Source organism: Bos taurus, chromosome 4, assembly GCF_002263795.3.
Source record: "Bos taurus isolate L1 Dominette 01449 registration number 42190680 breed Hereford chromosome 4, ARS-UCD2.0, whole genome shotgun sequence".
Classification (NCBI taxonomy): domain Eukaryota; kingdom Metazoa; phylum Chordata; class Mammalia; order Artiodactyla; family Bovidae; genus Bos; species Bos taurus.
The window spans coordinates 104781311-104804647 of record NC_037331.1 but is presented as its reverse complement, the minus strand read 5'-3'; the positions used below and the strand labels follow the sequence as shown (position 1 = coordinate 104804647).

The following is a 23337-nucleotide window of genomic DNA, read 5'->3' as shown; positions in this document are numbered from 1 at the left end:
TTGTTAAAATTTAAAGAACTTGTTTAAAATGCGGATTCTTGGGCATGACTCTGAGATTCTGACTTATTTTAGTTGGGCTGTCAGTGAAACAGACCAGTACCCTGGGGAGCTCCTGGGCACAAAAGCCTGTGCCCCCCATTTCTTGACCTTCCCCAAGTTCCAAAGGGCAGGTTCAAACAGTTGCTAATCAGGGAAAGGAGTGGGATACAGAGACAAGGGAGGAGAAATTTAAAAAAAAAAAAAGTGCAGCCTTGGGGGGCAGAGTCCTGGTTCTGCCTCAAGCAATAAACGGAAGGATTCTTGGCACTCTACCCCAGAACTAGAACCCCCAACAGATAGAATATGTTAATTACTTGAGGAAGCATTCTTCATCCCAGAGACGGTCACAGTGTGATAAACTCGAGAATCATAGAAGCGCATCAGAAACCCACCTGAGGCCAGATTAAAGAGGCGCAGGCCCTGCACAGCTGATCCTTATTAACAATCCTGCCTGTAAACCATTCCTATAAAACTCCTCACCAAGTCCCCCAGAGTTGAGACACACAGGTTTTGAAGGCATGATCCTGCTGTGTCCCCCTTTGCCTGGCAAAGCAATAACGCTATGCTTTTCTTCTTCACCCAAAATTCTGCCTCCAAGATTCGATTGGGTACCCGCGCAAAGGCCATTTTCTGCATTATCATGTTCAGTACTAACCAGTCCTCCCCTGCTTCTAACGGAGGTCAGCACCACACTCTGACAAAGAGTAGTTTGGAGATAAAGGATGGGGAAGGTCCAGGAGGTTTGAAAAACTTCAGGCAGGACCTTGAATCCATGCTAAAGATTTTGGAAATTATATTGACAATAATAAAAAACCCTGAAGGGATTAAAGTAAGTGAGGGGCAGGATCACATTTGGACTGTAGAAAAATCACTTTGTAGCAAAACGGAAAATGGGATGGAAGAAGCTGAGCTCAAAGCTACAAAGAGGCGGCAGGAAGTTATTACAATCTCTAGTAACATAAATGAAAGAAAGAACAAAGGGGGATGGACTTGGTAGATCTTTAGAAAATAGAATTTGGCAGCACTGAGTGATCAATTAGGGCTTCCCTGGTAGCTCACACAGTAAAGAATCTGCCTACAGTGCAGGAGACCTGGGTTCAATTCCTGGGTCGGGAAGATTCCTTGGCGAAGGGAATGGAAACCCACTCCAGTATTCTAGCCTGGAAAAATCCCATGGACAGAGGAGCCCCGGTGGGCTACAGTCCATGGGGTCGAAAAGAGTCGGACACAACTGAGCAACTAACATATTCACCCGTGATCAATTGATTATAGATGGTGAGAAAAGAGGCACCAAGCCAGGTTTGTACCTGGGCAATTTATTGAATAATGATTTCAATCATGGGATCTGGGGAGTAGGTTCATGAAGAAAGGTGTTACATGTGGTGTAGGAGATGCTGAGTTTGAGATTCCCATGGGGAATCCAATGGAAATGATCAATGGGTATCTGGACTTAGCAGTTAGAAGCCAGGAGAAACTGGATAGAAGATATAGATTTGGGACTCAGTGTGAAGGAGGTCAAGATAGAGTGCAGATAAAATACCCAGGGCAAGGACAGAAATTAGAGAACAATTTAAGAGTTGTAAGAGTCTGTTTTAAGGCCACCCATGACCCACTGGAACTGCCTTGCGTCACAAATGAATGGGTCTGTGCGTTATAAAACTAGTGCAGAACCGTGCAAGCAACCCCGAGCAGTGGAAAGAACATCGGCTTAGATTCAAGTCCTACTCTTGTCACTTATTGGCAGTGAGAGCCTGGGTAAGTCATTTAACCTGTCTCTTATGTTTTTACGAATAAAATGAGGATCAGTTGAGTTCAGTGGCTCAGTCGTGTCAGACTCTTTGCGACCCCAAAATGAGGATACACCTGCTCTGATCAACTCATCTGGCTGTAAAGTTCCCATTCATTGTACCAGGTGTGGATGACTTTGTAAATGTCTCCTTATTTAGGTCCTCATCACAATATGCAACATATGAGTTACCAATGTATATGCTTTCTAATTACCCAACAGAATTCTTATTCTCCAATCACAGTTAAAAAAAAAAATTTTTTTTACTAAAAAAAAAAAAAGTTGGCATATAATAACCATTGGAGAAATAATGGTTGCACGTCTCATCCGAAATGCATGTTTGCTTTTCCCCTAAGAACTCCCAAATTCCAATTGTATTCCACCGCCCCTCACATACGGTGGGGCTTTCCTTAGACTGTGAACCCTCAGAAAGCAGGTTCTCACAAACAGAACCTAGTAACGCAGGGCGGAATGAATGAATCAACCGACCAGAAACCATTAGCCCTATTTTGCAAATAAGTTAGCTGAATCGCTCTCTTCTCCCCCCCCCCCCACCCCCATCTTACCCCCGTCCCCAAGAAAAGGAAAGGGTCACACAAGTTAGCGACAGCTCTGGGATGTGCCTCCCGCAGGGGCAACAGGAACCCCGCCATCCAATGCTCGGAGCTCTCCCAGTGCCGCTCCGCCCGGCCTTCGCTCCCACACCCTCCGCCCGCAGCGGTGTTCCGACAGCGGTCACCTAGGCCCGGCCCCCGGGGCTCCGCCCCACACCCCCGAGTCCAGCGCGCTAGCGCTTGCACGGTCCCCGAAACCCGCTCCCTGCTCCCAGCGCCAGCACCGCCGCACTCACCACGGCTGGTCCCGCTCGCCGCCCTGCCTTTCCTGTGTGCTCCCTTAAGAGTCCCCCGCTCTTTGAAGGGAAACAGCTACCGCCGCCCTCAGGTTCCGCAGCGGGTTCCTGGCGCGCAGGGAGGGCGCGGTCTGCAGGGGCCGCCGCCTCCAGGGGACTGCCTTCGGGTTTTGATCAAACATTTATTTGATCTCCATCCTTGTGGCTCAGACGGTAAAGCGTCTGCCTACAATGCGGGAGACCTGGGTTCAGTCCTTCTGTCGGGAAGATCTCCTGGAGAAAGAAATGACAACCCACTCCTATATTCTTGCTTGGAGAATCCCGCGGAACCGAGGAGCCTGGCGGGCTACAGTCCATGGGGTCCCAGAGTCGGACACCACTGAGCTACTTCACTCACTCACTCACTCATTCATACATTCATCCTTACCACCTATCCCTCTGTCGCTCAACAATATTTTATGAGAAGCCTAAAAGGCGAACACTGTTTTAGGGCCCGGCACCAAATCAGAGAATTTTAGGCAGTGATAATATACCACTCATTCATTATGGACATGAATTTGAGCAAACCCGGGGAGACAGTGGAGCGCAGAGGAGCCTGGCAGGCTTCATACAGTCCATGGGGTCGTGAAGAGTGAGACACGACTTAGCCACTAAACAACATGTACGCAAGAAAATGAAAACAGGTGATAGAAAGTGGGTGGAGAGAACCATTTTAAGTTAGGCCTCTCCCAGTAAGGGGCAATTAATCTGAGACCCGAAGGCGAGAAGGAGCAGGTCAAGCAAGGTCTTCTTTTCTGAGGGAGGGAACAATCAGGGCAAAAGCTGTAAAGCCTGAGGCAGTTTACCAAGTCAGGGACCAGTGTGGGTGAAGCAGAGAGAACCAAGGAGTGGGTGACAGGCGTGAAGAGGGAGAGGTGAGCAAGACAGGCCAAGGTAGTAAGGAGCTCTGAGCACGTTATAGGCACCAGGATGGGAAGACCGGGAGGGTCAAGGGAATGACGTGATCTAATTTGCATTTTGAACACCTCTGGCCACAATGTTCAGTTCAGTCTCTCAGTCGTGTTCTACTCTTTGCGACCACATGGACTGTGGCACACCAGGCCTCCCTGTCCATCACCAATACGCGGAGCTTACTCAGACTGATATCCATTGAGTCGGTGATGCCATCCAATCATCTTATCCTCTGTCATCCCCTTCTCCTCCTGCCTTCAATCTTTCCCAGCATCAGGATCTCTTCCAAATGAGTCAGTCCTTCATATCAGGTGGCCAAGGTATTGGAGTTTCAGTTTCAGCATCAGTCCTCTTTCCAATGCATATTCAGGACTGGTTTCCTTTAGGATGGACTGGTTGGATCTCCTTGCAGCCCGAGGAACTCTCAAGAGTCTTCTCTAACACCACAGTTCCAAAGCATCCACAATGTAGTGAATAGGTCCTAGCAAGTAAGAGAGGGCAGAGACGTCAGGGGACTGGCAGACCACCAGAGGGCAGTTCTAATTCTCTGTCCTCCCACCTCTTCCCCTGACTAGTACCTGTAGGGTGGAGACCATGCCAGTCAATCAAGAATGTTTTCTTTCCTTCTCCCATCCATTATTGGTCAACCAACAGTTGCAGAGTGTTGCGCATGCGCTAGGCACAGGGGCTGCACGCCTGTACATCACCCCTCCCCATGGTCCCTGCCCTCATAGAGTTTGCAGTCTAGTTTCCCCATTTACTGCATAAAGACGCACATCCTTCCTATCACCCCCCTATATGAACTGTTTAAGAGAAATGAGACAGGCCGACGAGATTATGGTGCAGTAAAGCATACTTGCCAAGTTCTAATCCTCAAGGGGCCATATTAAGGGTTGGGTGAACTTCCTAGACCATCCACCTGTAAATTAGGAGACTAGATCATCATTAAAAAAATATCTTGCCTAGCTGTAAAATGTTGTGATATTTTAGGTATGACAGTTATTTTCAACTCGTCTTTTCCAACCGTCTAAAAGATCTGCATTTGAAAATAAGTTGCTGAACCGCTTGCCTGCAGGTTAGAAAAATTTGGAACTTCACGCTGCATGGTCCAACAGGCAGATTAAGCTTCAGGGCTTCAGCAGAACAATGTTTCCCCTCGGTGAGAAAAGTTCAGCCTAAATGAGTTTTTCCAGAAGTTTCCAATCAAAAAATGAAGAAATATAGAATAAAGCTTTTTCTTAAAGTATATATCTATACCCTATATGGAGATGTATACTTTGTATACTTTCTTTATACATACACTTTTTCTGTTGTTCTAGAGCTGATTTCATCTTTGTTTTGGATCACACATCCACAGGGAGCTCTATACTCATGTCTGTCATTAGGACCAACAGAATCCAGGCTGGCTGGGACACCCTTGTCCCGAGTGGGTGTGATCTGACCACGTCAAATGTGCTTGTGTGTGTGCTGGCCTGTGAGTGCCCGGGGAGGACAGCTGTGTCAGCTCTCTGTGTATCTGTGCACACGGTGTATCAAGTTTCATGGCAGTGAAAAGAGTCCTCCCTCTGTGATCTGTGACTTATCACCACAATTGGATGAGAGTGTGGCACTGCCCAGGCTGCAGATGGGCACTTAGTATGATCTAGAAGAAAACAGAAAAGCCTGGTCAGTTCAGTTCAGTCACTCAGTCATGTCCGACTCTGCGACCCCATGGACTGCAGCACACCAGGCTTCCCTGTCCTTCAGCAACTCCCAGAGCTTACTCAAACTCTTGTCCATCTAGCCAGTGATGCCATCCAACCGTCTCATCCTCTATTGTCCCCTTCTTCTCCTGCCTTCAATCTTTCCCAGCATCAGGGTCTTTTACAATGAGTCAGCTCTTCGCGTCAGGTCCAAAGTATTGGAGGTTCATCTTCAGCATCAGTCCTTCCAATGAAATATCAGGACTGATTTCCTTTAGGATGGACTAGTTGGATCTCTTTGCAGACCAAGGGACTCTTAAGAGTCTTCTCCAACACCACAGTTCAAACCACAGTTCAGTGCTCGGCTTTCTTTATAGTCCAACTCTCACATCCATACATGACTACTGGAAAAACCATAGCTTTGACCAGATGGACTTTTGTTGACAAAGTAATGTCTCTGCTTTTTAATATGCTGTCTAGGTTGGTCACAACTTTTCTTCCAAGGAGCAATTGTCTTTTAATTACATGGCTGCACTCACCATTTGCAGTGATTTTGGAGCCCCCAAAATAAAGTCTGTCACTGTTTCCACTGTTTCCCCATCTATTTGCCATAAAGTGATGGGACTGGATGCCATGATCTTTTCTGAATTTGAGTTTTAAGCCAACTTTTTCACTCTCCTTTTTCACTTTCATCAAGAAGCTCTTTAGTTCTTCTTCATTTTCTGCCTTGAGGGTGGTGTCATCTGCATATCTGAGGTTATTAATATTTCTCCTGGCAATCTTGATTCTAGCTTGTGCTTCATCCAGCCCAGCACTTCTCATGATGTACTCTGCATAAAGGTTAAATAAGCAGGGTGACAATATACAGCCTTGACGTACTCCTTCCCTGATTTGGAACCAGTCTGTTCCATGTCAGGTTCTAACTGTTACTTCTTGACCTGTATACAGATTTCTCAGGAGGCAGGTCAGGTGGTCTGGTATTCCCATCTCTTGAAGAATTTTCCACATTTTTTTGTGATCCATACAGTCAAAGGCTTTGGCGTAGTCAATAAAGCAGAATTAGATGTTTTTCTGGAACTCTCTTGCTTTTTTGATGATCCAGCAGATGTTGGCAATTTGATCTCTGGTCAAATTCAACCCCAAATAAGAGACCACTGACTGGTTATTCTAGCCTCAGAGCTCCTCACAGGGTCAGCTGAGGCGATCAGGCTGTGTCACAGCTCAGCTACTCCCTCTGCCTCATCCTGCTTCCTTCTCCCCGCCCCATCCCCCTCCACTTTTTTTTTTTTGCAGGTATTGATTCCATTAGTCAAGGACTGGAGACTGGTCCTCTCTCATAGGGAGAGTCCTGGAACATCTCTGCTGGGCCATGATGAGAATTTCAGGTTACAGAGAGGGACACAAAGGTGTGCTACCACAGCCCTTAGATGCTGGGCACCAGCCCTGAGGTTCGACGGCACTTTCATGCCTTAGGTGAGGCCAAAGAACTATGCGGAGGAGCACAGTCAGAGACAAGGGCATGGCTTATACTCTTCTGCTGCGTTCTTTGTTAAGGATTGCTAACAGTTGAGTGAGGTTCCCAAAGAGCAGAAAATCAATTCCCAGTTGCCATGTGGAGTTTTCCTGGGCCTCCAACTCGTGCCTGGAGAACATTCTGCATGGTCAAAGATAGGGATTTGTGTCTCCTTCACACATCATGCTGCCATATTTGGTACTTGTTACAAATTGAAACTGGGCTTCCCTGGAAACTCAGCAGTGAAGAATCCACATGCCAATGCTGGAGACATAGGAGACATGAGTTCGATCTCTGGGTTGGGAAGACCCCCTGGAGAAGGAAATGGCAACCCACTCCAGTATTCTTGCCTGGAGAATCCCATGGACGGAGGAGCCAGGAGCTACAGTCCGAGGTCACAAAGGGTCAGACATGACTGAGCACGCACGAACATATTGAAATTAACTACACATTGAAAGTGTGAATTCAGTTGCCTATAAAATGAAGTTGTGTTTCCCTGAGAGCATTAGAAGTATGTGCCGTCGTTTTTGCTCAGTTGTGTCCAACTCTTTGCCTGGACTGCAGCACGCCAGGCTTCCCCATCCTTCACTGTCTCCCAGAGTTTGCTCAAACTCACATCCACTGAATTGATTATGCCATCCAACCATCTTATCCTCTGTTGCCCCTTTGTCCTCCTGCCCTCAAACTTAACCATCATCAGGGTGATTTCCAATGAGTCAGCACTTAGCATCTGGTGGCCAAAGTATTGGAGTTTCAGCTTCAGCATCAGTCCTTCCAATTAATATTCACAGTTGATTTCCTTTAGGATTGACTTGTCTGACCTCCTTGCAGTCCAAGGGACTCTCAAGAGTCTTCTCCAGCACCACAGTTTGAAAGCATCAATTCTTCTGCACTCAGCCTTCTTTCTGTTCCAACTCTCACATCCATACACGACTAATGCAAAAACTGTAAGTTTGACTATACGGACCTTTGTTGGCAAAGTGATGTCTCTGCTTTTTAGTACACCATCTAGGTTTTTCATAGCTTTTACTCCAAGAAGCAAGCATCTGTTAATTTTATGGCTGCAGTCACTGTCCACAGTGATTTTGGAGCCCAAGAAAATATAAAGTCTGTCACTGTTTCCATTTCTTCCCCATCTATCTGCCATGGTGTGATGGGACTGGATGCCATAGTCTTTGTTTTTTCAACTTTAAGTCAGCTTTTTCACTCTTCTCCTATACATTCATCAAAAGGCTCTTCAGTTCCTCTTCACTTTCTGCCATTAGGGTGGTGTCACCTGCATATCTGAGGTTGTTGATATTTCTCCCAGCAATTTTGATTACAGCTTGTGCTTCATCCAGCCAGGGAATTTCACATGTTGCACTCTGCATGTAAGTTACATAAGCAGCATAACAATATACAGCCTTGAAGTATTCCTTTCCCAATTTTGAGCCAGTCCAATGTTCCATGTCCAGTTCTAACTGTTGCTTCTTGACCTGTTTACAGGTTTCTCAGGGGGCAGGTAAGGTGGTCTGATATTTCTGTCTAGTATTGGAAGAGTCTTGCTCATGTTTCAGTGTCTGTAGTATTTAAGAAACTATAAACAGAGCTACCATATGATCTAGCAATCCCACTCCCAGGTATGTATCCAGAGAAAAACACGGTTTGAAAGGATCAGATCAGATCAGATCAGTCGCTCAGTCATGTCTGACTCTTTGCGACCCCATGAATCGCAGCATGCCAGGCCTCCCTGTCCATCACCAACTCCCGGAGTTCACTCAGACTCACGTCCATTGAGTCAGTGATGCCATCCAGTCATTTCATCCTCTGTTGTCCCCTTCTCCTCCTGCCCCCAATCCCTCCCAGCATCAGAGTCTTTTCCAATGAGTCAACTCTTCCCATGAGGTGGCCAAAGTACTGGAGTTTCAGCTTTAGCATCATTCCTTCCAAAGAAATCCCAGGGCTGATCTCCTTCAGAATGGACTGGTTGGATCTCCTTGCAGTCCAAGGGACTCTCAAGAGTCTTCTCCAACACCACAGTTCAAAAGCATCAATTCTTTGGCACTCAGCCTTCTTCACAGTCCAACTCTCACATCCATACATGACCACAGGAAAAACCATAGCCTTGACTAGATGAACCTTTGTTGGCAAAGTAATGTCTCTGCTTTTGAATATGCTATCTAGGTTGGTCATAACTTTCCTTCCAAGGAGTAAGCGTCTTTTAATTTCATGGCTGCAGTCACCATCTGCAGTGATTTTGGAGCCCAGAAAAATAAAGTCTGACACTGTTTCCACTGTTTCCCCATCTATTTCCCATGGAGTGATGGGACCCGATGCCATGATCTTCGTTTTCTGAATGTTGAGCTTTAAGTCAACTTTTTCACTCTCCACTTTCACTTTCATCAAGAGGCTTTTTAGTTCCTCTTCACTTTCTACCATAAGGGTGGTGTCATCTGCATATCTGAGGTTATTGATATTTCTCCCGGCAATCTTGATTCCAGCTTGTGTTTCTTCCAGTCCAGCGTTTCTCATGATGTACTCTGCATATAAGTTAAATAAACAGGGTGACAATATACAGCCTTGACGTACTCCTTTTCCTATTTGGAACCAGTCTGTTGTTCCATGTCCAGTTCTAACTGTTGCTTCCTGACCTGCATGCAAATTTCTCAAGAGGCAGATCAGGTGGTCTGGTATTCCAATCTCTTTCAGAATTTTCCACAGTTTATTGGAATCCAAGGATAATCCACCCCAATGTTCATGGCTGAACTGTTCACAATAGTCAAGACATGGAAGCAATTTAAATGTCCACTGACAGAGGAATGGATAAAGATGATGTGATACACATAGATGATAGAATGTTACTCAGCCATAAAAAGAATGAAATAATGCCATTTGCAGCAACATGGATGCTAGGGATCATCATACTAAGTAAGTCAGACAAAGAAACATAAATATCTCTTACATGCAGAATCTAAAAGAACGATGCAAATGAACTTATTTACAAAACACAGACTTAGAGAACAACGTTATGGTTATCAAGGGGAAGGGTTCATGGGGAGAGATCGTTAGGGAGTTTTGCCTGAACATGTACATGTGTGTACATGTTTAAAATAGATGACCAACAAGAACCTACTATATAGCACAAGGAACTCTGCTCAATATTCTATAACAACCTAAGTGGGAAAAGAATAGCTACAAGTATATGTATAACTGAAGCACTTTGCTGTACACTTGAAACTAACAACATTGTTAATCAACTACGCCTTAATACAAAATATACAATTTTTTTTTTAAAATCTTGTTTTCCTAACACAACAGACCATCCAGAAACCCACTAGCTTCCCATTAGTCCAAAACCAATCCTGAGGTGACTTTCTCTTGGCACAAAATCTGTTATTAAGAATGTTTGAGGGAAAGGACCTCTTTTAGATGTAGCGTAAGAGGAAACAGGAGAGCCTTGCTTACTCACAAATGCCCTGGGATTTAAGAAGTGCTTAAGTGCCCAGTGGGATCGCTCCCTACTGTGGAAAACAGTGAGAAAACATGAGACTAAATCGAGGGGGAGGACTCAAGGTTTAAGGTGGCTTCACATTTTAACTACTCGCTGACAAGATATACATATACAGATATACACACGTGCATATATAGCACGTTCTCATGCTTTCAACCTCCTTCCTAGTTATATACATCAACCACATAAAGCTGGAACAACAAAGCTGACATGTGCAATTTTGTCTGTTGATGACCTAGAGAGGGTACTCTGTGGCCCGCACCTCACTTACTTCTCCCCACCTTTGCCACTTCCCTGTACTTGGTCAGCATAGCTAAACCTGACGGTAGGCTGTATGGCAGGGGTGGTGTATGGAGTGGCATGCGGCAGTGGCCATGGCAAGCCTACAGGAATAGGATGTTCATGGTGTCCTAGAGTCTGAAACTTGCAGATGCAGAACAAATAGCCAGGAAGAAAAGACCATGAGAATAAATATACCAAAGATAAGTGTGGCCTTTTTCACCACTGACCTTGGCTCCATTTGGAATTACTTTGTACTATCTAACACATTGTAGACTTTCTTTATCCGTCATCCATTTCCCCATTCATCTTTCCTAAAAGGAACCAAATTTTGCTCAGGTATCCGCCTCTCACATTCACAGTCCCTGCCAGCCTATGACAACTTTGCAGGTAACTATATAACTCCATCCCTGTGGCTGGGAGTTGGTTTACATCACTTCAAAATACTCATCGTAATTCCTCTTCCATTGTTAGTGCTTCGATTAGAAATCGATTGTGTAATTCAATTTAGACCAGAGAGTCTAAGGACTCTGCTGAGAGATCTCAGGAAAGGCTTCATTCTCCTTAAAAGAAGACACTCAAGAAAGACATGGTGATGACCCTTAAAAATATTATGCTAAGTGAAATAAGCCAGTGGCAGAAGACCACATATTGTATGGTTTTACTTGTATAAAACAATCAGAATTGGCAAATACATAGAGATAGAAAGTGGATTAGAGTTTGCCTGAGGCTAGGGTCTGTCTAGTCAAGGGTATGGTTTTTCCAGTGGTCATGTATGGATGTGAGAGTTGGACTATAAAAAATGCTGAGCGCTGAAGCATTGATGCTTTTGAACTGTGGTGTTGGAGAAGACTCTTGAGAGTCCCTTGGACTGCAAGGAGATCCAACCAGTCCATCCTAAAGGAGATCAGTCCTGGGTGTTCATTGGAAGGACTGATGTTGAGGCTGAAACTCCAACACTTTGGCCACCTGATGCAAAGAGCTAACTCATTGGAAAAGACCCTGATGCTGGGAAAGATTGAGGGCAGGAGAAGGGGACGACAGAGGATGAGATGGTTGGATGGCATCCTCGACTTGATGGACATGGGTTTGGGTGGACTCTGGGAGTTGGTGATGGACAGGGAGGCCTGTTGTGCTGTGGTTCATGGGGTCGCAAAGAGTCGGACACAACTGAGCTACTGAACTGAACTGAGGCTAGGGTTGGAGATGGGATTAGGATTAGGGAGAAATAGAAAATGACTGTTAGTGGGTATGAGATGTCTTTTGGGGGTAGGGATGAACTGTTCTAGAATTGGTTGTGGTGATAGTTGCACAATTTTATGAATATACTATAAACTTTAGATAAAAGAATGGTATGACGTGTGAATTACACCACAGCAATGCTGTTTACAAAAATGAAAGGGACGGTTCGTCCCACTTTTCCCCATAGATAGGATCATGCATGTGCCTGTGCACTTAGTCTCGTCAGTCGTGTCTGACTCTTTGCAACCCTATGGGCCATAGCCTGCCAGGCTCCTCTGTGCATGGGATTCTCCAGGCAAGAATACTAGAGTGGGTTGCCATGCCCTCCTTGAGGGGACCTTCCCAACCCAGGGATCAAACCCACATCTCTTATGTCTCCTGCATTGGCAGGCGGATTCTTTACCACCAGCACCACCTGGGAAACCCCAGACAGGGTCATATGTGTACATAATACCTAAAGTTGCTACAACTATTGTTCGGCCATGAAGGGAGCCAGCCCCAGGCAAAGCCAGCTCACAGAGGGTGAGCAGGAAGAGACGGAAAGAACTTGGGTGCTTGGTGGCATCATTGAGGCAAATGGTTGGACTATGCCTGGAGTTTGCTTAAACTTGGACATCCTATAATGTGAAATAATAAATTCCGTTATTGTCTATGTCAGAGTCAGCGTATTCTGTTCCTTGAAGCCAAGAGCACTGACCTGATAAAGTGCAAGTCATCAGATCTCGGTGAGTAGCAGACACAGTGAGGACATTTCTAAAAAGATAATGTTGAAATTTTAAGGGGAAAACAGATGAAAATAGATGGGAGAAAGGAGCTAGTTGACATCAGTTGGTATGTTTAACCTTTTATTGTTCCTAAAATCATTCTCCAGGGGCCTAACCTGGTTGTTCAGTGGCTAAAACTCCACACTCCCAATGCAAGGGGTCCGGGTTCGATCCCTGGTCAGGGAACCAGATCCCACATGCCACAGCTAAGAGTTTGAATGCTGCAACTAAAGATCCCTCATGTGGCAACTAAGACCTGGCACAGCCAAAATATTTAAACAAATACTTTAAAAAAATCAAATCATTCTCTAACCATTCTCCTGGACCTGGGCCATACTCATTGGCTACAGAGTCATTAATATGAAAGTAGAGTTAAAAGTTAGAAAATTTATTACCATGAATAGTCTTATATGAAGCCTCTCAGATGGAATCTGCTTGTGGGAATAGATGCTCCTCCGCCAGAATTTCTATTATAGAAAATTATGTACAGATTCTTTCAACATTCGCTTGGGTTTATGTATGTGTTTTAGGCACACGGATTCTTTAGACTACTCTGTTTCCTCTAAGGAAAGCATGAGGTGGAGTTCTCCTGGTATTTAGGCTTAAAATCTCTTCTGTTGTGACCTTTAATATCCACTGTTAGTAGTAACTAACAGATTGGAAACATGTAAATGAGGCCTTTCAAGAAACCAGCAGGTTCCTAGGAGAGAGACTGTATTCCACATTTAAAATGGATTTTACAGCGCCCTCTGCCACGCCCATACTCATCCATGATCTGTACAGGCCCTGTCTTTTCCTGAATGTGACGTCTCTTGTGAATGCGTCTCCTTGTCCTCGGACATGTCCTCCTCCTGACAACATCTGGGCCCTGGCTGGCACTTTCCAGTTGCTTGTTTAATATAGGAGTAACAGGGAAAAGGCAATGGCGACTCACTCCAGTATTCTTGCCTGGAAAATCCCATGGACAGAGGGGCCTGGCAGGCTACAGTCCATGGGGTCGCAGAGGCGGACACGACTGAGCAACTAATACACACACATACACACACACAGCAGGGGATGAAGATAGGGTTCACACTGATTACTTTAAGCAAGGCCTCCAATACTGTTTTGCAAAACCCAGTTTTCCCAGAGGAACCCAATTCTAAATATTCTGCAACAAGAAGTTTGGGATGTTCCTGGTGGTCCAGTGACTAAGACTCCAAGCTCCTGATGCAGGGAGCCCTGGTTCGATCCTGGGTCAGGGAACTAGATCTCATGTGCAGCAACCAAGACTTTACATGCCACAGCTAAAGATCCCACATGCCACAACGAAGACAGAAGATCCCGAGCACCACAGCTAAGACCGGATGCAGCCAAATAAATGAATACACATAAACAAACAAACCACAAAAAACCCCTTGTATGACATACAGTTGAATCTCAGTCATAGTCTTGAGAACCCTCTATCAAATAACCAGAAATTGACCTGTATTTATTTCCCAGGAATTTTCTGTGGTTTCATATTTATATTAATCTTTTAAAATTCACCCATAATAAAATAAATAAATAAATATTCACTCATCATTATTTTTCTCTATCAGAACGTACCAAGATCTTTCCAACTTCAAGGTCTTCACTGAGGCTGGCACATTATCACCTGATTCACTCATCTTCCTCCTCTTGACTAAGTGTCACTTCACCGCAGACACCTTCCCGGGTCATTCATTTAAATTAGGTTCCTCCCGTTACACTCACCCAGAGCTCCTTTGTCCTTCAAGGAATTCATCATAATTTGAGTGTTTTACAATTGTATTAGTGCCAGGCTCCTCCCCCACTTGATATTCTAAATTCTATGAGAACAGTGACAATGTTACTATTTTTCCTACAGAATACCCATACCGTCCTTTTAGGCAGCAAAATCACTGTGGACGGTGACTGCAGCCATGAAATTAAAAGACATGGCTCTTTGGAAGAAAAGCTATGACAAACCTAGACAGCGTATTAAAAAAGTAGAAGCATCACTTTGCCAAAAAAGGTTCCTATAGTCAAAGCTATGGTCTTTCCAGTAGTCATGTACAGATATGAGAGGTGGACCATAAAGAAGGCTGAGCACCAAAGAATTGATACTTTGGAACTCTGGTGCTAGAGAAGACTCTTGAGAGTCCCTTGAACAGCAAAGAGATCTAACCAGTCAATCCTAAAGGAAACCAATCCTGAATATTCATTGGAAGGACTGATGTTGAAGTTGAAGCTACAATACTTTGACCACCTGATGTGATGAGCCGACTCACTGGAAAAGACCCTGACGCTGGGAAAGATTGGGGGCAAGAGAAGGGGACAACAGAGGATGAGATGGTTGGATGGCATAACTGACTCAATGGACATGAGTCTGAGCAAACTCAGGGAGATAGTGAAGGACAGGGAAGCCTGGCGTGCTGCAGTCCATGGGGTCACAAAGAGTCTGACATGACTTAGCAACTGAACAACAGCAATTGTATACCATACTATACATGTCTTGGACACATTTTGTTAAATGTATCTTTATTTTTTCATGTTTTTAGTACTCTTGTAAATGATACTTTTTAAATTTCAATATCAAATTATTTATTTCTAACATATAGAATATATAGAAATATATTTTTTAAATATTCAGCTTAGATTGATCAACTCTTTTCTCCAAGTCTCTTCAAAGCTAATTGAAACTTTCCAGTTACAGAATTATTTATTCCAATTACAAATGCTCCTGAAGCATGAAGCCCTGATAATACAGTGAATATTAATTTGATCTGATTGTTTTGCTAACATCAAACTGATAAGCCCTGAGGAAACCAGAATAGGTGTGAGTGGTAACTTTGAAACCCGCTGTACGCTAGGATGGATGGGTTAAAATGGGCTACCAGACTATGAGTCAGCTGTTTCTAAATGAAGCTGGGGAACAAACAAGGAAAAGGTGGAAAAGAGTAAGAGAAAAGATGGGTGGCTAGAGTGGGAAAAGGAAACAGCACTTCCCCTGCCTGGGGGCAGGGGCTGGATCAGATCCTCTCTTCCACTTCTCAGTTCTGTACTTCTCTGCGCAACTTTAACTCTTGATCTCAGCCTCACTGTCCAAAATTGCTCAGTACCCCAAGCTGCAGGGAGATAAGCACAAATCCAAAACCCTGCTACTAATTGTGCATGTAATTGCTGAGATTAAGTTCTGTGACTTAAGATTCTCTGACGTTAAGTCTAAAGCTCTCAATTTATGCATGATTTCCACATAGTCTCTTATCTTGAACCTTAAGAAGGATGCTTTAATCCTTCCAGTTTTAAGCCAGGGCATGAAGTTTTCCCTAGTCCGTTGCTTTGGTAGCGCAGCCAGCCTGAACGGACCACCACTAGGTGGCGCTGAAGATCCGGCTGTAGAAGGAGAATCGGTGCTCCACAAGGCACACAAGTTACTATTTTCCTCTGGGTGTACTGGCTGGCAGGAGGCTGCTATTTTCTTTATTGTCAGAGATCTTAGGGATGTCTTGACTTGAAGCTGATGCACACGGTCGCTCTGCGGTGCTCAGCAGTTTGTAAAGGGGATCTTGGGCTTGGCAGTAGTATTTCCAGAGCTTTATCACAGATCATTAATGCCTGGATCTTTCTGCCTCTTCCTTGCACTTTCCCTTGGTTCCCAAGTCTGGGATCAACTGTGTTTCCTCTACTGTTCCTTCAAGCATTTATTGCAAACGCCTGTGTCATCCGTATAGCTAGGAGTGCTGTGGCGTGTGAGATACAAGACTTGAGCTTTTCTTTCCCCTTAGTCTGCTATCAGCACCACGCCCAGGTACTGTGCTTGGGCTTACACTTTAGGCCCTACACTTAGGGGACCAAGTTGCTAGCAGTTGAGCTGTGTTTCCAGGAGGCAGAAGAAGGGAAATACCATGGTTCTTATGTTTACATCCAGCCCTTAAATCCCTGCCTCCTCCAACACATGCCATCTGCATGGAAACCAGGAGATGATGTATCACTTCTCTGCCCACCCTACCCCCACACCAAGCTGCCCTTTGCACCTTCTTTCTCTCTTTCCTGGAGCTCTTGATATTTAATTAACTCTCATACAATGCAGTCTTTGGGCTTTCATTTTTAAAAAAATGCCAGCTGGGAATACATCTATAATGGAATATTTTTCAACAATAAAAAAGAGCTATCAATGAAAAGACGTAGAGCAACTTTAAATACAATACTAAGTGAAAAAAGCCAATCTGAAAGGCTACACGCCAGATGAGTCCAACTCTATGACATCTGGAAAGGCAAAGCTAGAGAGACAGTGAAAGATCAGTGGTTGCTGGGGCTGTGGGGAGATAGGAGATGAATGGGGGTGCGCAGGGGACTTGTAGGGCAGTGAAACATTCTGTGCAGCACTGGATAAATGTCACTAAGCATTTGTCAAAGCCTGTGGAATGTACAAAGAGTGAGCCCTAACTTAAACTATGGGTTTAGCTCATAGTAATGTACTAATATTGGCTTATCAATTGTAACAGACGAATGCAAGTATTTATAAAAGTGGAAACTGCAGAGGCAGTTGAGGGCTTCTGTGGGAACTCTGTACTTTCTGTTCAATTTTTCTATGAACGTGAAACTGCTTAAAAATAAAATCGGTTAAATTTTTTTTTAAACCTGTTATGAAAGACTTCATATTTACATAGGGCTTTAAAGTTTCTGAATCAATCCATTTGATTCTCACAAGAGCATCACCACAGGATGAAAGGGACTGGTACTGTCCTGAGTTTACAGATTTAGGCACTGGCGTCAAAGAAACTGAGTGACTTCTCAAGTTCATATTACAGGACAAGGACTGGAATTCAGGTATTCTTATCCATCCAGTGCTCTTTATTCTCAGTTCAGTTCAGTTCAGTCGCTCAGTCGTGTCTGACTCTTTGCGACCCCATGAATCACAGCACGCCAGGCCTCCCTGTCCATCACCAACTCCCGGAGTTCACTCAGACTCACGTCCATCCAGTCAGTGATGCCATCCAGCCATATCATCCTCTGTCGTCCCCTTCTCCTCCTGCCCCCAATCCCTCCCAGCATCAGAGTCTTTTACAATGAGTCAACTCTTTGCATGAGGTGGCCAAAGTACTGGAGTTTCAGCTTTAACATCACTCCTTCCAAAGAAATCCCAGGGCTGATCTCCTTCAGATTGGACTGGTTGGATCTCCTTGCAGTCCAAAGGACTCCCAAGAGTCTTCTCCAACACCACAGTTCAAAAGCATCAATTCTTCGGCACTCAGCCTTCTTCACAGTCCAACTCTCACATCCATACATGACCACTGGAAAAACCATAGCCTTGACTAGATGAACCTTTGTTGGCAAAGTAATGTCTCTGCTTTTGAATATGCTATCTAGGTTGGTCATAACTTTCCTTCCAAGAAGTAAGCGTCTTTTAATTTCATGGCTGCAGTCACCATCTGCAGTGATTTTGGAGCCCAGAAAAATAAAGTCTGACACTGTTTCCACTGTTTCCCCGTCTATTTCCCATGAAGTGATGGGACCGGATGCCATGATCTTTGTTTTCTGAATGTTGAGCTTTAAGCCAAGTTTTTCACTCTCCTCTTTCACTTTCATCAAAAGGCTTTTGAGTTCCTCTTCACTTTCTTGCAAATAAGGAATTTGGTGACAGTCTTCTGCACTCTCTAGTGATTATTCTTTTTTCTCCCAAGGTTCTCAGTGAGCCCAATTTTATAGATACACACTATAAATTATAACTCAAGGCTTCACTCTGTGGCTATGTGACACTATTTAGTACGTTTTCAGGTATAAAAGAGCATCTTTAATGCACTTTTTTCTCCCAGCTCTACTCTCTCTTCTTCAGAGTCTTAGAAACTGCTTCCTCTCCACTTTTAGGATAAGTCATTAGAGCAAGAATGAAAGCAGAGAGACCAGATAGAAAAGTCTAGTGTTTTTATAGAATATTGCTCTGAGGGTGTGGGTTTGTCTTTCATACAGACAAGCAACAGCTTGCGATGGGGCTTCAGCCTTTCTAGGAGGCTCAGTCTAGAAGGAACCGGCATGAGATGGCTCAGAGCAAATCCTCAACAGCGACACCTTGTGGTAATGAGAGTCAACTGCAGCAGAAATCAGACGAGATGACTTTTTCTCTCCTCCTGGCTATGGAGATCTTACTGGCTCTTCTTGAGTCCGTTTAAACCTCCAGAATCCCTGAGAAGGGAGTGAAAATTCTCAAGAGTCACCCGCGTTCAGCTAAGTCATCCTTTAAACACTTGAGCAATGAACTAGTAAAACAAGAGAGATGTGACCACGTTTGTACGCCAAGGTTGCACAGCCATTTCACTAAGGAATGAAATCTGGAAAGATCTCTTTTCAAAAAGACTGAAGTAGACTGCTGCTGCTGCTGCTGCTAAGTTGCTTCAGTCCTGTCTGACTCTGTGCGACCCCATAGACGGCAGCCCACCAGGCTCCGCCATCCCTGGGATTCTCCAGGCAAGAACACTGGAGTGGGTTGCCATTGCCTTCTCCAATGCATGAAAGTGAAAAGTGAAAGTGAAGTCACTCAGTCGTGTCCGACTCTTCGCGACCCCATGGACTGCAGCCTACCAGGCTCCTCTGTCCATGGGATTTTCCAGGCCAGAGCACTGGAGTGGGGTGCCATCGCCTTCTCCTAGGACTGTCCATAAAATGACCGGGGCAAAGACGATAAAACAGAGGCATCACATTCGTGATTCTTACGTGATGGCTGTCCTTAGCTCACTACGCACTGTCCGGCCTCAGGAACATGCGTGAAACCTGAATAAATATAGATGTGGTCAGAAAGGGGAAAGACCAGTTTGGAAAGTCAAGAGATCATTGGTGAAATGTCTCTGGAAATTTTTTATAATTTTCCTATAAGAAATGAAGACTGTGGTTTGGGAAACTACAGTAAAAACTATTTAGTTCCACATTTTCTACCCACAGACGGTTGGTTGTTGGGGGGCCGTGGTGAGCAAGAGAGGTGCTGCCCCTGTCTTTATGGGTCTCACATTCTGAAGGGAAAGACAGACGTGTTAATAGGAACACAGACCCAGCGGAAAAGACAAGCATCGTGGTGCTAATTTTTTCACGCTTGTCCAGCCTGCCTGACCCCTGATGTTGCTATTCCTCAGAGCTTATCCCAGGGCCCTCGTTATGGGCTGAGTTGTGTCCCCAGAAGGTGCACTGATCTCCAGCTCTTCTGAATGTAAGCCTGTTTGGAAGTGGGTTTTGCAGATGGAATTAGTTAAGTTGAGGTCATATGGGAACAGCAATGGCCCCTAGTCTAATGGCACTCATGTCCTTCTAAGAAGAGCAGAGAAAGACACACAGGAACTGGAGGGCCCCCTGAAGACACACACACATGTGAGCGGAGGGTGTCCTGTGACCACAGAAACAGATAGATATTGGAGAGATGTATCTAAAAGCCAAGAAACGCTGAGGATTGCCAGCAAACACCAGAAGCTGTGAGAGGCAAAGAAGGGCTCTGCCCTGCAGGTTTCAGAGGCAGGACGGCCCAGATCACATCTTGATTTCTGACTTCTAGTCCCCAGAATTGTGAAGGAATAACTTTGTTGCTTTAATCCTCCCAGTTTGTGGAACTTGGTAAAACTAACATAGCCCCCAGGGATTTCCCTGATGGTCCAGTGGTTCCCAAGGATTTGATCCCTGGTTTCCTGGAAAATCCCATGAACAGAGGAGCCTGGAAGGCTGCAGTCCATGGGGTTGCTGAGGGTCAGACACGGCTAAGCAACTTCACTTTTACTTTTCACATGCTTTGGAGAAGGAAATGGCAACCCACTCCAGTGTTCTTGCCTGGAGAATCCCAGGGATGGGGGAGCCTGGTAGGCTGCCGTCTATGGGGTCGCACAGAGTTGGACACGACTGAGGTGACTTAGCAGCAAGGCAATGGCAACCCACTCCAGTCCTCTTGCCTGGAAAATCCCATGGGCGGAGGAGACTGGTAGGCTGCAGTCCATGGGGTCGCAGAGTCCGACATGACTGAGCGACTTCACTTTCACTTTTCACTTTCATGCATTGGAGAAGGAAATGGCAACCCACTCCAGTGTTCTTGCCTGGAGAATCCCAGGGATGGCGGAGCCTGGTGGGCTGCTGTCTATGGGGTCGCACAGAGTCAGACACGACTGAAGCAACTTAGCAGCAGCAGCAGGGAACTAGATCCCATATGCTGCAATTAAAGATCTTGCATGCCATGAATAAGACTCAGTGCAGCCAAATAAATCATTTTTTAAAAAAGAAACTAATACAGCTCCCATTTTGCTTCATCCTTACCCCAAGTGTCCTTATTCATTTCAATAGTTTTAAATTAATTTTTACTTTATTTTATTGTGTTAGTTTCTACTACTGTACAGCAAAGTGAATCAAGTATACTTATACATATGTCCCCTCTTTTTTTTATTTCCTTCCCATTTAGGTCACCATGGAGCACTAAATATGGTTCCCTGGGCTACACAGTACGTTCTCAACGAGTCATCAATTTTATACACAGTATCAATCATGTATATATGTCAATCCCAATCTCCCAATTCATCCCACTTCCCTTTTCTGTATTTTAAAAACCATCCAGTTGCTGCTGATTCCCAAGTTTATCACGAGAACAGTGATTTCAGCTCCATCCCCATGGCAAAGAATAAAAGCTTTATTTCTTCCATTTCCTCCATTTCCACAAACTAGATTTTGTTTTTCATTAACCCAGAGAAGATACTGCTGGGAGAAAAGGGAAATGGGAACAGTGGCCACAAGGCAAAGACAAAAAGAAGCAGACCCTGGCTCTTGAGTGTCCAAAGGCACAGGTTTAAGAGATGCAGTTTTGCAAAGGCAGCTTCTAACTGTTTATGCTTTGGATTTCCACACTAACTTAACAACTTAACCCTGAGGTCAAAGGAGACTCCATATAACCCCAGCCTCGCCTTTTAACTCCCAGCCTGAATCACTGTCCTCTGGACACATCTGCTCGAATGTCTCACAAAAGTCTCAAACAAGCAAGTTCAAGACTGAACTTTTCCCTCTAACCGGTTTCTCCCCATCTCCATGGGCACCCTGCTAATCTAAGCTCTTATAGTCCCATTGTGGGCTTCACTGGAAGTAGTCTGATGGCAGGCCTCCATAGATTCTAATTCTCACATAGTGGGAATCGTGTCCTAGCTATTCTGGTTAAAAACAACAACAACAACTTTCTAATGTCCTTCAGTTCAAGCCAGTTGCTCAGTCGTGTCCGACCATTTGCCACCCCATGAATCGCAGCACACCAGGCCTTGCTATCCATCACCAACTCCCAGAGTTTACCCAAACTCATGTCCATCGAGTCGGTGATGCCATCCAGCCATCTCATCCTCTGTTGTTCCCTTCTCCTCCTGCCTCCAATCCCTCCCAGCATTAGGGTCTTTTCCAGTGAGTCAATTCTTCGCATGAGGTGGCCAAAGTATTGGAGTTTCAGCTTCAGCATCAGTCCTTCCAATGAACACCCAGGACTGATCTCCTTTAGGATGGACTAGTTGAATCTCCTTGCAGTCCAAGGGACTCTCAAGAGTCTTCTCTAATACCACAGTTCAAAAGTGTCAATTCTTCAGTGCTCAACTTTCTTCACAGTCCAACTCTCACATCCATACATGACCACTGGAAAAACCACAGCCTTGACCAGACGAACATTTGTTGGCAAAGTAATGTCTCTGCCTTTTAATATGCTATCTAGGTTGGTCATAACTTTCCTTCCAAGGAGTAAGCGTCTTTTAATTTCATGGCTGCAGTCACCATCTGCAGTGATTTTGGAGCCCAAAAAAATAAAGTCTGACACTGTTTCCACTGTTTCCCCGTCTATTTCCCATGAAGTGATGGGACCGGATGCCATGATCTTCATTTTCTGAATGTTGAGCTTTAAGCCAACTTTTTCACTCTCCTCTTTCACTTTCATCGAGGCTTTTTAGTTCCTCTTCACTTTCTGCCATAAGGGTGGTGTCGTCTGCGTATCTGAGGTTATTGATATTTCTCCTGGCAATCTTGATTCCAGTTTGTGCTTCATCCAGCCCAGCGTTTCTCTGATGCACTCTGCATGTAAGTTAAATAAGCAGGGTGACAATATACAGCCTTGACGTACTCCTTTTCCTATTTGGAACCAGTCTGTTGTTCCATGTCCTAATCTAAATTCTTATGAGGCCTCAAGGCCCTGTGAAATCTTGGCCCTGCCTGCTTTTCTAATTTTGCCCATCTTCCTCGCCACACTGCTCAGAGCACTCCAGTCACCCTAGCCTTGTTCATTCTTCTCAAACACACCGAACTCTGTCCCACATGACTGCATGCCCCTGGCAGAGGGGATGGTCTATGTTAAGACATGGATGCAGCCAGCTGTCTCTTAGTCTTTATCCCTTAACTTAAAACCATCTTCTCAAACTGTAGAATTCAAGAAAAGCCACAACCCTCTTAGGTTCAGGGCTTGTCTGATTCCCTTATATTTTAACAAACTCAAACTACGGGAACTTTATGCTTTAGGAAAGTACTCTGTAAAATGCTTTGCCTATGTTCTATGGAATATTCTGCAATTGCCTTTTCATAAGCAGCAGAATAAATTATAATCTCCAACTTCTAGTTAACAAGAATATACTAGACCAATATTTCCTAGTAATCTTATGTCATTTGTGCATGCGTGCTCAACTGTGTCTCTTTGTGACCTCCATGGACTGTAGCTCACCAGGTTCCTCTGTCCATGGGATTCACCAGGCAAGAATACTGGAGTGGGTTGCCATTCCCTTCC

The 23337-nt window shown here is 44.8% G+C and overlaps 1 protein-coding gene and 1 long non-coding RNA gene across 5 annotated transcripts in view; one reads left to right on the top strand and one right to left on the bottom strand.

Annotated features, from left to right (window-relative positions):
• AGK (acylglycerol kinase) overlaps positions 1-2716 on the bottom strand; it is a 100690-nt gene extending 97974 nt beyond the window's left edge. Inside the window, exon 1 of one of the 4 annotated variants that reach the window (XM_059885553.1) lies at positions 2392-2716. The gene's annotated coding sequence lies outside the window, so the exon portion shown is untranslated. 4 annotated transcript variants of the gene reach the window in all.
• On the top strand, positions 720-21240 carry LOC132345138 (uncharacterized). Its single transcript, XR_009494279.1, has 3 exons — positions 720-1794; positions 12491-12557; positions 21004-21240. It is a non-coding gene; the product is annotated as an uncharacterized lncRNA (long non-coding RNA).
• The last annotated feature ends 2097 nt before the right edge of the window (positions 21241-23337 follow it).